General features: G+C 45.0%; 1 protein-coding gene across 1 annotated transcript in view; it reads left to right on the plus strand.

Moving 5' to 3' along the window:
• The window catches only part of LOC110539018 (lipid droplet assembly factor 1-like), a 51,005-nt gene that overhangs the window by 28,627 nt on the left and 9,981 nt on the right, over positions 1–12,397 (plus strand). The window lies entirely within an intron of this gene.

Here is a 12,397-nt window from a genome sequence, read left to right on the forward strand (position 1 = left end):
CCTAACATTTTATCCACACCAGTCCACATCACTACGAGCGCCACCTCATATCTCAAAGCCATATCAGATATCTTGGTTGTAAAATAGTTGCTATTGAACAAGGGGACGAAGCTTCTAAAGTTGTGTTTTTCCCACAATTGCATATTGAGATGTTACATGATCAGAGGAATCAGTCGATGGTTGTACATGATTAACATTTCATAAAGAGAGAAACGAAGCTACAGAGGACAGACATATGTAAACTCAGCAAAAAAAGAAACGTCCTCTCACTGTCAACTGCGTTTATTTTCAGCAAACTTAACATGTGTAAATATTTGTATGAACATAAGATTCAACAACTGAGACATAAATTGAACAAGTTCCACAGACATGTGACTAACAGAAATGGAATAATGCGTCCCTGAACAAAGGGGGGGTCAAAATTAACTGTCAAAAGTAACAGTCAGTATCTGGTGTGGCCACCAGCTGCATTAAGTACTGCAGTGCATCTCCTCCTTGTTGTCTGCACCAGATTTTCCAGTTCTTGCTGTGAGATGTTACCCCACTCTTCCACAAAGGCACCTGCAAGTTCCCGGACATTTCTGGGGGGAATGGCCCTATCCCTCACCCTCCGATCCAACAGGTCCCAGACGTGCTCAATGGGATTGAGATCCGGGCTCTTCGCTGGCCATGGCACAACACATACATTCCTGTCTTGCAGGACATCATGCTCAGAACGAGCAGTATGGCTGGTGGAATTGTCAAGCTGGAGGGTCATGGAGGGCTGGAGGGTCAGGCGACGGTGGGTTTGTGCCCATAGGCGACGTTGCTGCCAGTGATGTCTAGTGAGGATCTGCCTTACAATAGGCATACAACAGGCCTTCAGTCCAGCCACTCTCAGCCTATTGCGGACAGTCTGAGCACTGATGGAGGGATTGTGCGTTCCTGGTGTAACTTGGGCAGTTGTTGTTGCCATCCTGTACCTGTCCCACAGATGTTATGTTCGGATGCACCGATCCTGTGCAGATGTTGTTACAAGTGGTCTGCCACTGCGAGGACGATCAGCTGTCCGTCCTGTCTCCCTGTAGCGCTGTCTTAGGCGTCTCACAGTACGGACATTGCAATTCATTGCCCTGGCCACATCTGCAGTCCTCATGCCTCCTTGCAGCATGCCAAAGGCACATTCACGCATATGAGCAGGGACCCTGGGCATCTTTCTTTTGTGTTTTTCAGAGTCAATAGAAAGGTCTCTTCAGTGTCCTAAGTTTTCATAACTGTGACCTTAATTGCCTACCATCTGTAAGCTGTTACTGTCTTAACGACCATTCCACAGGTACATGTTCATTTATTGTTTATGGTTCATTGAACATGGGAAAAGGACGCATTGGAAAGTGTTTAAACCCTTTACAATGAAGATCTGTGAAGTTATTTGGATTTTTACAAATTATCTTTGAAAGACAGGGTCCTGAAAAAGGGATGTTTCTTTTTTTGCTGAGTTTATTATGATGTGCCCGACATCAAACAAAGTTCAACAGAGACAGTAACATAGACGGCATAATGTAAATATACAAAAGAAGACTACCAACCGATTAGTCTCTTAATTTTATTTTACATTTCTTCATAGAGAAATTAACGTCATCTTTCACTTATGTCAGGGATGTGTTAATAGGGGCGGCAGTGTAACCACTAGGTTACAGCGGTGGACTAGCAACCGGAAGGTTGCAAGTTCAAACCCCAGAGCTGACAAGGTACAAATCTGTCGTTCTGCCCCTGAACAGGCAGTTAACCCATTTGTTCTTAACTGACGTGCCTAGTTAAATAAAGGTTAAAAAAAATCCTCTAAACAGATGTGGCTCTCTAATAAACTAATCCTGACTGTACCTTAGACTCAGACCTGGGGTCAAATACATACTGTCCAATACTTTCAAATATTTCTGCTTCACTTTATTTAGCCCTTAATTCTCATGTTTCATTTTCCCACAACAGACAATCAAGTGATGATATCATATCTTAAATGTCATATCTTAATGTTATGTGAATACTGTAGCCTAGTCATTTAGTCAGACATCATAGTAATAACATAGTAATAGTAATAACAGCAATACAACAGTAAAGGCATATTTATTACATTATTACATTACATTTATTACATTTTCTTAATACAACAGTAAAAGCATATTTATTTCATGTTCTTTGCCTACAGAATACTTTAACAAGATCCTGCTCTAATACATCAATTTAATTTGCAATGTGCTCTAACACAAACCCAGAGCTTAAAAGACAAAAAATATATAAAACAAGTGACATAATACGCTGGGAAAGTGACGTTGGTGTCACGGGCGTCCTCCTCTTCATTTGAAGAGGAGAGGCGAGAAGGATCGGAGGACCAAAATGCGGCGTGGTATGTGTTCATGATGAAATTTAATAAAGAGAACACTGAACACTGAAACACACTATACAAAACAATAAACAAATAACGACCGTGAAACTACAAATGAGACCTGTGCTGACACAAGCAATCAACATAGACAATCACCCACAAACAAACAGTGCAACCCAGGCTACCTAAGTATGATTCTCAATCAGAGACAACTAATGACACCTGCCTCTGATTGAGAACCATACTAGGCCGAAACATAGAAATCCCCAAATCATAGAAAAACAAACATAGACTGCCCACCCCAACTCACGCCCTGACCATACTAAATAAATACAAAACAAAGGAAATAAAGGTCAGAACGTGACAGTTGGTGTCTGGGGGGTAACCCCGCCAGGACTCAAACCCAGGTACAGCGACTGTTAAGCCAACACCTTGAAATGTTACACCAAGAGAGCCAAACCTCTTTACAAGGTCGCTAGGTGTTGGGTTAAGGTAGCTATATTACCCGCTTCTTTAGAGTGTCCCACCACACTTCTTTATACCAAGTCCCTTATGTGTACATGCCTGTCCAATGGCCTCATGGGTACCTCTTGACAAGGTTGCTAGGTGTTGGGTTAAGGTCTTTAATGTATCATTCAAATCGTGAAAACGTGGTTACTTAAAGGCCCAGTGCAGTCAAAAACAGGATTTTTCTGTGTTTTGTATATTTCCACACTAGGAGGTTGGAATAATGCTATGAAATTGTGAACATTATGATGATGCCTTTTAAGTGAAATATCATCTGAAATTTCAGCCTGTTTTGGTGGGATGGAGTTTTGGCCTGCCTGGTGACATCACCAGGTGGTAATTGAGTTCCAATAAGAAATAGTTCCAAACCTAGTTTTCTGTCTCCCCCTCCCCACTCAGACCACTCCCAGACAGTCCTAGCAAAATTCTTACTTGAGAAATTGCTTTTTGCCAAGAAGCATTTTTTGTTTCTTTTCAAGCATTTTAATTGAAAACAATCACAGTAAGGTGCAGTATTGTTACACAGGAATGATCAGATATTTAGATCAAAACGACTGAATTGGACATTTAAGATATACAGTGGGGCAAAAAAGTATCTAGTCAGCCACCAATTATGCAAGTTCTCCGACTTCAAAAGATGAGAGAGGCCTGTAATTTCCATCATAGGTACACTTCAACTATGACAGACAAAATGAGAAAAAAAATCCATAAAATCACATTGTAGAGGTGATGGAGGGAGGGAAGGATCTAAAATGTCTCGCCCATTCTCCTCGCCGGTCCTGGCAATACAACCTCAGAAACCTACCCACTTCCTGGTTCACTCTCTCCACCTGCCCATTACTCTCGGGGTGATAACCAGAGGTAAGGCTTACCGAGACCCCCAGATGCTCCATAAACGCCCTCCAAACCCGGGACGTGAACTGGGGACCTCGATCAGATACGATGTCCTCCGGAACCCCGTAGTGCCGGAAGACGTGGGTGAGTAGAGCCTCCTCAGTCTGTAGGGCCGTAGGGAGACCAGGCAATGGGAGGAGACGGCAGTACTTAGAGAACCGATCCACAACGTTCCCCTGAGATGGGGGAAGATCAGTAAGAAAATCTACCGATAGATGAGACCAGGGCCGTTGTGGAACCGGGAGGGGTTGTAACCTCCCTCTAGGCAGGTGCCTAGGAGCGTTAATCTGAGCGCATACCGAACAGGAGGAGACATAGAGCCTCACGTCCTTAGCTAAGGTGGGCCACCAGTATTTCCCCCTAAGACCCCGCACCGTCCTCGCAATCCCCGGATGACCCGAAGAAGGTAGTGTGTGAGCCCACCGAATCAATTGATCACGGACACCAAGCGGCACGTACCTAAGACTGGTCGGACACTGTGAAGGCGCAGGTTCTACCCTCAACGCCCGCTCGATGTCCGTGTCCACCTCCCATACCACCGGGGCCACCAGCCAAGAGGCTGGAAGGATGGGAGTAGGATCGATGGACCGGTCCTCGGTGTCATAGAGACAGGACAGCGCGTCGGCCTTAGTGTTAAGGGAACCTGGTCTATAAGAGATAGTAAATCTAAAGTGTGTAAAGAACATGTCCCACCTAGCCTGACGCGGATTTAGTCTCCTCGCCGCTCGGATATACTCCAGATTGCGGTGGTCAGTCCAGATGAGGAAAGGGTGTTTAGCCCCCTCAAGCCAGTGTCTCCACACCTTCAGGGCTTTTACCATAGCTAGTAACTCCCAGTCCCCCACATCATAGTTCCGCTCCGCCGGACCCAGCTTATTAGAAAAAAAAGCGCAGGGACGGAGTTTTGGTGGCGTGCCCGAGCGCTGTGACAGCACGGCTCCAACCCCAGCCTCGGACGCATCCACCTCCACTATGAATGCTAACGAAGAGTCCGGATGCGCCAACACGGGAGCTTCAGTTAACAGCGCCTTCAACTGGTTGAAGGCTCCATCTGCCTCGGCCGACCACCATAGACGCACCGGCCCCCCCTTCAGCAGTGAGGTAATGGGCGCCGCCACTTGGCCCAAACCCCGGATAAACCTCCGGTAGTAATTGGCAAACCCTAAAAACCGCTGCACCTCGTTTACCGTGGTCAGAGTCGGCCAATTACGCACGGCGTTAACGCGGTCACACTCCATCACCTCCCCCGAGGTGGAAATGCGATAACCCAGGAAGGAAACGGCTTGTTTGGAGAACACACATTTCTCAGCCTTGACGTATAGGTCATGCTCCAGCAGTCGCCCAAGGACCTTGCGCACCAGGGAGACATGCGCGGCGCGTGTGGCAGAATAGATGAAGATGTCATCAATATATACCACCACACCCTGCCCGTGCAAGTCCCTGAGAATCTCATCTACAAAGGATTGGAAGACGGCTGGAGCATTCTTTAACCCATACGGCATCACAAGGTACTCATAGTGGCCTGATGTGGTACTAAACGCTGTTTTCCACTCGTCTCCTCCCCGAATACTCCTGAGGTCCAGTTTTGTGAAAAAACGCGCTCCGTGGAATGATTCTACCGCCGTAGCGATGAGAGGTAGCGGATAACTAAATCCCACTGTGATCGAATTTAGACCTCGATAATCAATGCACGGACGCAGTCCTCCCTCATTTTTCCTCACAAAAAAGAAACTCGAGGAGACGGGTGACATGGAGGGCCCAATGTACCCCTGTCTCAGAGATTCCGTGACATACAGTGGGGCAAAAAAGTATTTAGTCATCCACCAATTGTGCAAGTTCTCCCACTTAAAAAGATGAGAGAGGCCTGTAATTTTCATCATAGGTACACTTCAACTATGACAGACAAAATTAGGAAAAAAAATCCAGAAAATCACATCAAAATCATCAAAATCACATATGTTTTTATATGCTACATAGGCTGTAGTTTAGGTATGCGATCTAGTGAGAGAAAGGGAACTGCAAGGTTTTCAGTGAATTTATGTAAATCCTTTGATCCTGCGCATTTTTATATTGTAAAAAGTTTCTTATTTTCATACAGTTTCATATTGTAAAAATACAATGCAAAATTACAACTACATAATGTGTAAATACCACAGGAGGTTGGTGGCACCTTAATTAATTGGGGAGGTCAGTCTAGTGGTAATGGCTGGAGCGGATTAAGAGGAATGCGATAAGATGGTGTCCATGTGTTTGATGCCATTCAATCGCTCCGTTCCAGCCATTATTATGAGCCGTCCTCCCCTCAGCAGCTTCCACTGATAAACACCATACTAAATGCAGAAGACACATTTCAGTTGAATGCATTCAGTTGTACAACACTAGGTTTCCCCCCTTTCCCCCCTTTCCCTACTGACCCCCCCCCTTTTCCCTACTGACCAACTCTTTTCTCTGTATACATCAAGGATGTCTTGCTGCTGGTGACTCTGATCCACCTCAACACAGAAGACACCATTCTGTATACTTCTGGCCCTTCTTTGGACACTGTTAACTAACCTCCAGACGAGCTTCAATGCCATACAACTCTCCTTCCGTGGCCTCCAACTGCTCTTAAATGAAAGTTAAACTAAATGTATGCTCTTCAACCGATCGCTGCCCGCACCCGCCCGCCCGTCTAGCATCACTACTCTGGACGGTTCTGACTTAGAATATGTGGACAAGTACAAATACCTAGGTGTCTGCTTAGACTGTAAACTCCCCTTCCAGACTCACATTAAGCATCTCTAATCCAAAATTAAATCTAGAATCGAAAAACATACCCTTCGAAAAACTGACTCTCCTACCGATCCTTGACTTCAGCAATGTCATTTACAAAATAGCCCCCAACATTCTACTCAGCAAATTGGATGTAGTCTATCACAGTGCCGTCTGTTTTGTCACCAAAGCTCCATATACTACCCACCACTGCAACCTGTATGCTCTCATTGGCTGGCCTTCGCTACATATTCGTCGACAAACCCACTGGCTCCAGGTCACCTATAAGTTTTTGCTAAGTAAAACCCTGCCTTATTTCAGCTCACTGTTTACCATAGCAGCACCCACCCGTAGCACGCGCACCAGCAGGTATATTTCAATGGTCACCCCCAAAGTCAACTCCTCCGCCTTTCCTTCCAATTCTCTGCTGCCAACGAATTGCAAAAATCACTGAAGCTGGAGTCTTATATCTCCCTCACTAACTTTAAGCATCAGCTGTCAGAGCAGCTGACCGATCATTGTACCTGTAAATAGCAAACCCAATTACCTCATCCTCATAATATTATTTTTTCTCCTATTTTTTCTCCTTTGCACCCCAGTATCCCTACTTGCACAGTCATCTTCTGCACATCCATCACTCCAGTGTCTAATTGCTAAATTGTAATTATTTCACCACTAAGCCCTATTTACTAATCTTACTTACATTTGCACACACTGTATATAGAGTTTTCTATTGTGTTTTTGACTGAACGTTTGTTTATCCCATGTGTAACTCTGTGTTGTTTGTGTCGCACTGCTTTGCTTTATCTTGGCCAGGTCGCAGTTGTAAATGAGAATTTGTTCTCAACTGGCCTACCTGGTTAAATAAAGGTGAAATAAAATAAATAACAATGATGAGTTGATTATTTTAATCAGCTGTGTAGTGCTCCAGTACTGAGTTTGGGAAACCCTGTTCTCAGTGGTGATTTTAACATGTAAATCGTGGTGGGGCAAACTCCCAAAGAATGTTTTAGATGTGTGCCAGCAAAGCCACTACACAACATTAAACAATACATTAACTGCACTATAACAGTGACAAATAGTGCCCACAAACTTTTAGGGCCTATATAAAGATGTTCCAACAGCAGAGCTTTCTTTTCAGGACCATGGAGTTAATCCTTACCACAGCTACACCTGGCTATCAGGGGAGTCTTGTCTGGCAATGAAACAGATATTCAACCTCATTTACTGCCTTTTTAAGAAACATAGCGGATATGGCTGACTTGCTTAAACTAATGTGGTTTCTACTGAAAATTGAGATGTACAAACTATGGTATAAGGGAATGAAGAGCGGATAAGAGGCAATACGTAATTTCAATTAAGACATGAATGAGCAAGCTAAGACTTTGAAATGTACAGGACAGAATTCAGAACATGGGCCGTTCTTACAGTATTCTCCCTGTACACCAAGTCAGAACTGTAGGATAAATAAAGGGGGTATATAAGCAGACAATGAAAGCTCTTTTGCCCCGCCGTGTACACTAGCATGTGGTGCCATGCGGTGAAACACCGCTTCCCATTTATTTTCAATGGAAGAAAAGCCTTGGGAAGCGGAGAGGGTGGGGGACCGTTGGGTGGCATAAATGTGGCGTGGGAGGGTGTAAAAAGTTAAACATTTCCCAACTTGATGCAAATCACCTTCGACGACCACTGGGCGATGACCAATCATATCGAGTGGTTCCCATGACTAATTTGACGGTATGCGACCCTAGGCTGGAGACATTCTTCAGCAAAGATGGCTGACAAAAATACTAGGATGGAAGCAAATGTAAGTAATTAAAACGTCATAACGAATCATGCAAAAAATGTACAGTTGAGAGGAATATGTTAGTTAATATATAGACAAAGTTACGAAAGTCGCTATTTAGCAGGCTAGCTGACTAGCTAACGTTAACCAGCTAGCTAACATTATTATCCTAGCCACCTAGCTAGAATTCATAACATAACATAAGTTTTGCAGATTTTGTAAAATATTGTAAATTTAGCAAATTCATAACATATTGTATGTTTTGCAAATTCCTAACATATCATACAAAAGGCGTGATGGACAGCCACAAATTAATACATACCATACCATACGAAACGTAACATACATTCTAAATTGAGTGTCTTGGATTTACTTGCTTACTAATACAAGTACTGTGTACATTGTAGGGCACTGCCTGCAAACTCCCTCCATTGGCGAGTGTGCAGAGCAGCCCCCAAACAAGACTTGTCTTGAGGCTACCCCACATACCATAGCCTTATGGAATACGGGGTCCTCGATTTGCTGTATCAAGATGAAACAGCAAGGAGGACGAGAAGTGAAAGTAGGGAGAGGAGGAAAAGGAGATTCAAGACCATTGGCTCGAGGTCCTCTTCCTCCCTCAGCGCACATCAGCACCCGATGACAAATACATGGCCTGCACCCATGGGGGGTGGCAGCGCCAAGAGGGACTGGTTCAATGGGAGGAAACTATGAACAGCACTGATCTCCCTGGGAAGATGGAGTGCTTCACCGCCTACATATTCCAAAAAGTATACGTGTCTGTGGCATGTTCAGTTCCGGCGTTGAACGTAACGTCTCTACTGTTGGCTTACCAGGTCGATTTGTTACAAGAGATGAGCATTCTCTAAGTCAAAGGCACAGCCAACCAGGGCCAATGGGACAAGATCTGCGTCATTGCAGATCTCAACTTCCAAGCCTCCAGAGGCTGTGGGTGCACCATGAGTCTTATGGCGCGCGGGGGAGAGAGCCTTGTGGTTCAAATTGTCCAACCTCTCGTACAAAGAAGAGGCAGATTTCCTTGATGTTCCCATAGTACCGAATTAACTGTTGCTGCCATGCAGCAGAAGTGCAAACTCGGCAAGAATGAAGGTGAAGCCTTCAACTTCTGCTTGCCCAGTAGACCTGGGTACTGTGGTAACCCGGTCTCCCCTTCCACAAGCCAGGGCTTCAGGGTTTTGCGTAACTCAAAACCCCCAGAAATGCAGCAGGCAGCTAACCCACAGTTTGGCTCTCCAAACAGAGGCTGACAGTAGGGGAAGCGGTCCTTCGTTGCTACCACATCAGTGTCCTGCAGCCTGAGTCCCTTAGGGTGAAAGAAGTGGCTTCTGAGGAGCATCCAACAGTTCACTCCTTGTCCTGGCCTGCCTCCTCTCGGCTGGAGCACAGACTCTCGCCACGTACGCACTTTTAAAACCCTGCCGCTCATATAGAGCAGCTAATCTCTATGCATCCGCTCACAGGGAAGATGGGGGGGTCTCACCACCAGTGCCATAGCTCTCTCATCAGCGCTTTCACAAGCAATCGAGGCAGGAAGACAAATTGCCAGTTGCCACCAAGCACCGTCCCCAAATCCCAGTGTTTTAACACTGTGCTTTGTAATACAAAAGTATGTTGCATCCAGGCATCTTGCCTAGGGTACAGAGCAAAAATATGACACTGGTTTGCCAGAGTCATCAGACTTGTAGGCGACTAACCGCAAGAGCAGGGAACTGGCATTCCAGCCCTGGGTCTTGTACATAGTCATAAAGGGGTACAGACTTCAGTTCTCTATGAAGCCACCTGTTATCAACAGAGTTCTGGTTTCAATAGCAAATGGTGACTCAGACTGCATAATTGCGTCATTTCCTCTCTATTAATCAAAGGGGTAGAGTAATACCAGTGGCAGAGAGCCATCTAGGCTTTTACTCCCGGTACTTCCTGGTCCCTTTTGGACATACGGTTGGTTCCTTAATAGCTTCCTGAGGAAGTTCACGTTCCATATGCTTACTATCAATATGCTGTCTTTCTCTATTTGTCGAGGCAACTGGTTCACTTCAGTCGACCTCAGGATGCTTCTTTTCACATAAATATTCTGCCAGCACACTGGAAGTTTTTCAGGTTCGCCTTTGAAGGCACAGCCTATGAATACCTTACTGTTCCCTTCGGGCTAGCCCGAGCTTCCCGTACATTCAGCAAGTGTGTATATAGCACCCAAGTAAGCGGTACGAAACACGGCTTCCCTTGTAATCCACCTCAACGAGTTATGGTTCAAGATCAAACAGAAAAAGAGCTGTTTGATGCCCACACAGAGAATAGAATACTGGGTTCTCTCTCTTACCGGGCTACGCTATCGGACGGCCACATAATATTGTTCCAACAGTGCCTCTCCCTGTTCAACCGTATCCCTAACCTTAACCCTTACCCATTGGAATGACTGCAACTCTGGATCAGAAGGTTATGTGTCTGATCCCAGTTGTTTTTTTATTTTGGGTTTTAACCCTATCCCAAACCTTAACCCTTCCGCTAACCATTCGTTATGAATGCCTAAATTTAATCCTTAGCTTCAAAATTTGATGTTTGGAGACATGGAACGATACAGAGCAGCAGGACTAACTAAAAAACGTTAAAATGTTACATTCGGAACAACTTTGAAATTTGACATTTGGAGAACGTGGATGAATGTCTAATTCTGCAGTGAGACTGTAAGACCTTGTTGGGACAGAGAATACGACTGTGGTGGCATACATCAACTGCCAGGGTGGCACTCACTCTCTGCATCTACACAGAATAGCTGTCAAGATTATTTTGTGGAACAGGGCACAACTACTTTCACCACACGTGAGTCATGTCCCAGGCGTATTGCATGTGAGAGCGAACTTGTTGTCCAGAGGGAATCCCCTGTACAGGGATTGGAGGCTTCATCCCCAGGTGGTGAACCAAGACTGGGAGAGATACGGTCTAGCCAGCATAGATCTTTCGCATCGCACAAAAACACGCACTGCCCGTTGTTCTTTGTGATAGCAGGAAATGTACCACTGAGATTGCATATACCAGCACACCCTTGGCCAAAGGTAATGCTCTATGCAAGGAATTCGGTAAAAGGCGGCACAGCCCGCAGATCACTTTCCAAATATTAGGAATTCAGTTGGGGTCACTGACAGTCACTCAATTAGCTCATGTCAGCAAGTTAGCCTAGCCAGCTCTGGTAAGTAACAATCACTCAGATATCATACCAACATACCATAAGTCAAGGCAAAAATATGTAGAATTTCAGGAAATTTGCCTAAAAACGGCAAACATTTCTCTGCACCCTATGGCAAAATGTGTAGAATTGCAAGGCATTACCTGTAAAACTGCTAAATGCTCCCTCAGCCACATGGAAAAATGTGTAGAAACGCATCAAACTTGCTTTAAAACTGAAATATTTTCTCTACGACTCTCGTCAATCTCTAAGATTGCAGGAAATGAACGTTAAAAAGTCAAAATTTTGGGCTTAGGGCCCCCAAAAGCCTAGGGCCTGACTGCATGTGTGGGTATGGATTTGTAGAATTGTAGAGGACACGCCCCACTCAGAGAGAGACACAGCTTAATGTGAGTTCTCACATCTTTCAACATGTTTTTTACAAAAGGATAGACTTGGAGTTAGATGAACTTGGATTTTTTGGCAGGTACATATGCAGGATGCTCCTCTCCGCAGCATGGCCTTCGCTCCAGATTTTGACCACAATTAACTGTAGAGATTACTGCTTCCAAGATTTTCTTTTTTCAAGCTACACAGAGGGTGCTCTAGCAAGCAAACAGCAGAGACCTGAGGACACCATTCCAACCTGGAACTGAGCTCCCAGGCTTGAAAGGACAGACCAGATACAAATACAATTAGCACTAAGGTGTGAAGTAAAAGGGCTTTTGGCCCAACCAGTGCCAGGAGTCTTTGAAGCGTCCTCTGAAGCCCCCTCCTGCTGTTCAAAGACCATTCACTGGCATTTTCTACAAGGAATCTGCCTCCAGAAATAAAGGCTTCTCCCAAGGTGGTGTGACACCTACTCCTGTTGCCTGCTGCACTGCTGCTTGGATTCCACCTGGCGATCTGTTCACCGTCT

The sequence above is a fragment of the Oncorhynchus mykiss genome, chromosome 12 (assembly GCF_013265735.2).
Source record: "Oncorhynchus mykiss isolate Arlee chromosome 12, USDA_OmykA_1.1, whole genome shotgun sequence".
In the NCBI taxonomy this organism is placed as follows: domain Eukaryota; kingdom Metazoa; phylum Chordata; class Actinopteri; order Salmoniformes; family Salmonidae; genus Oncorhynchus; species Oncorhynchus mykiss.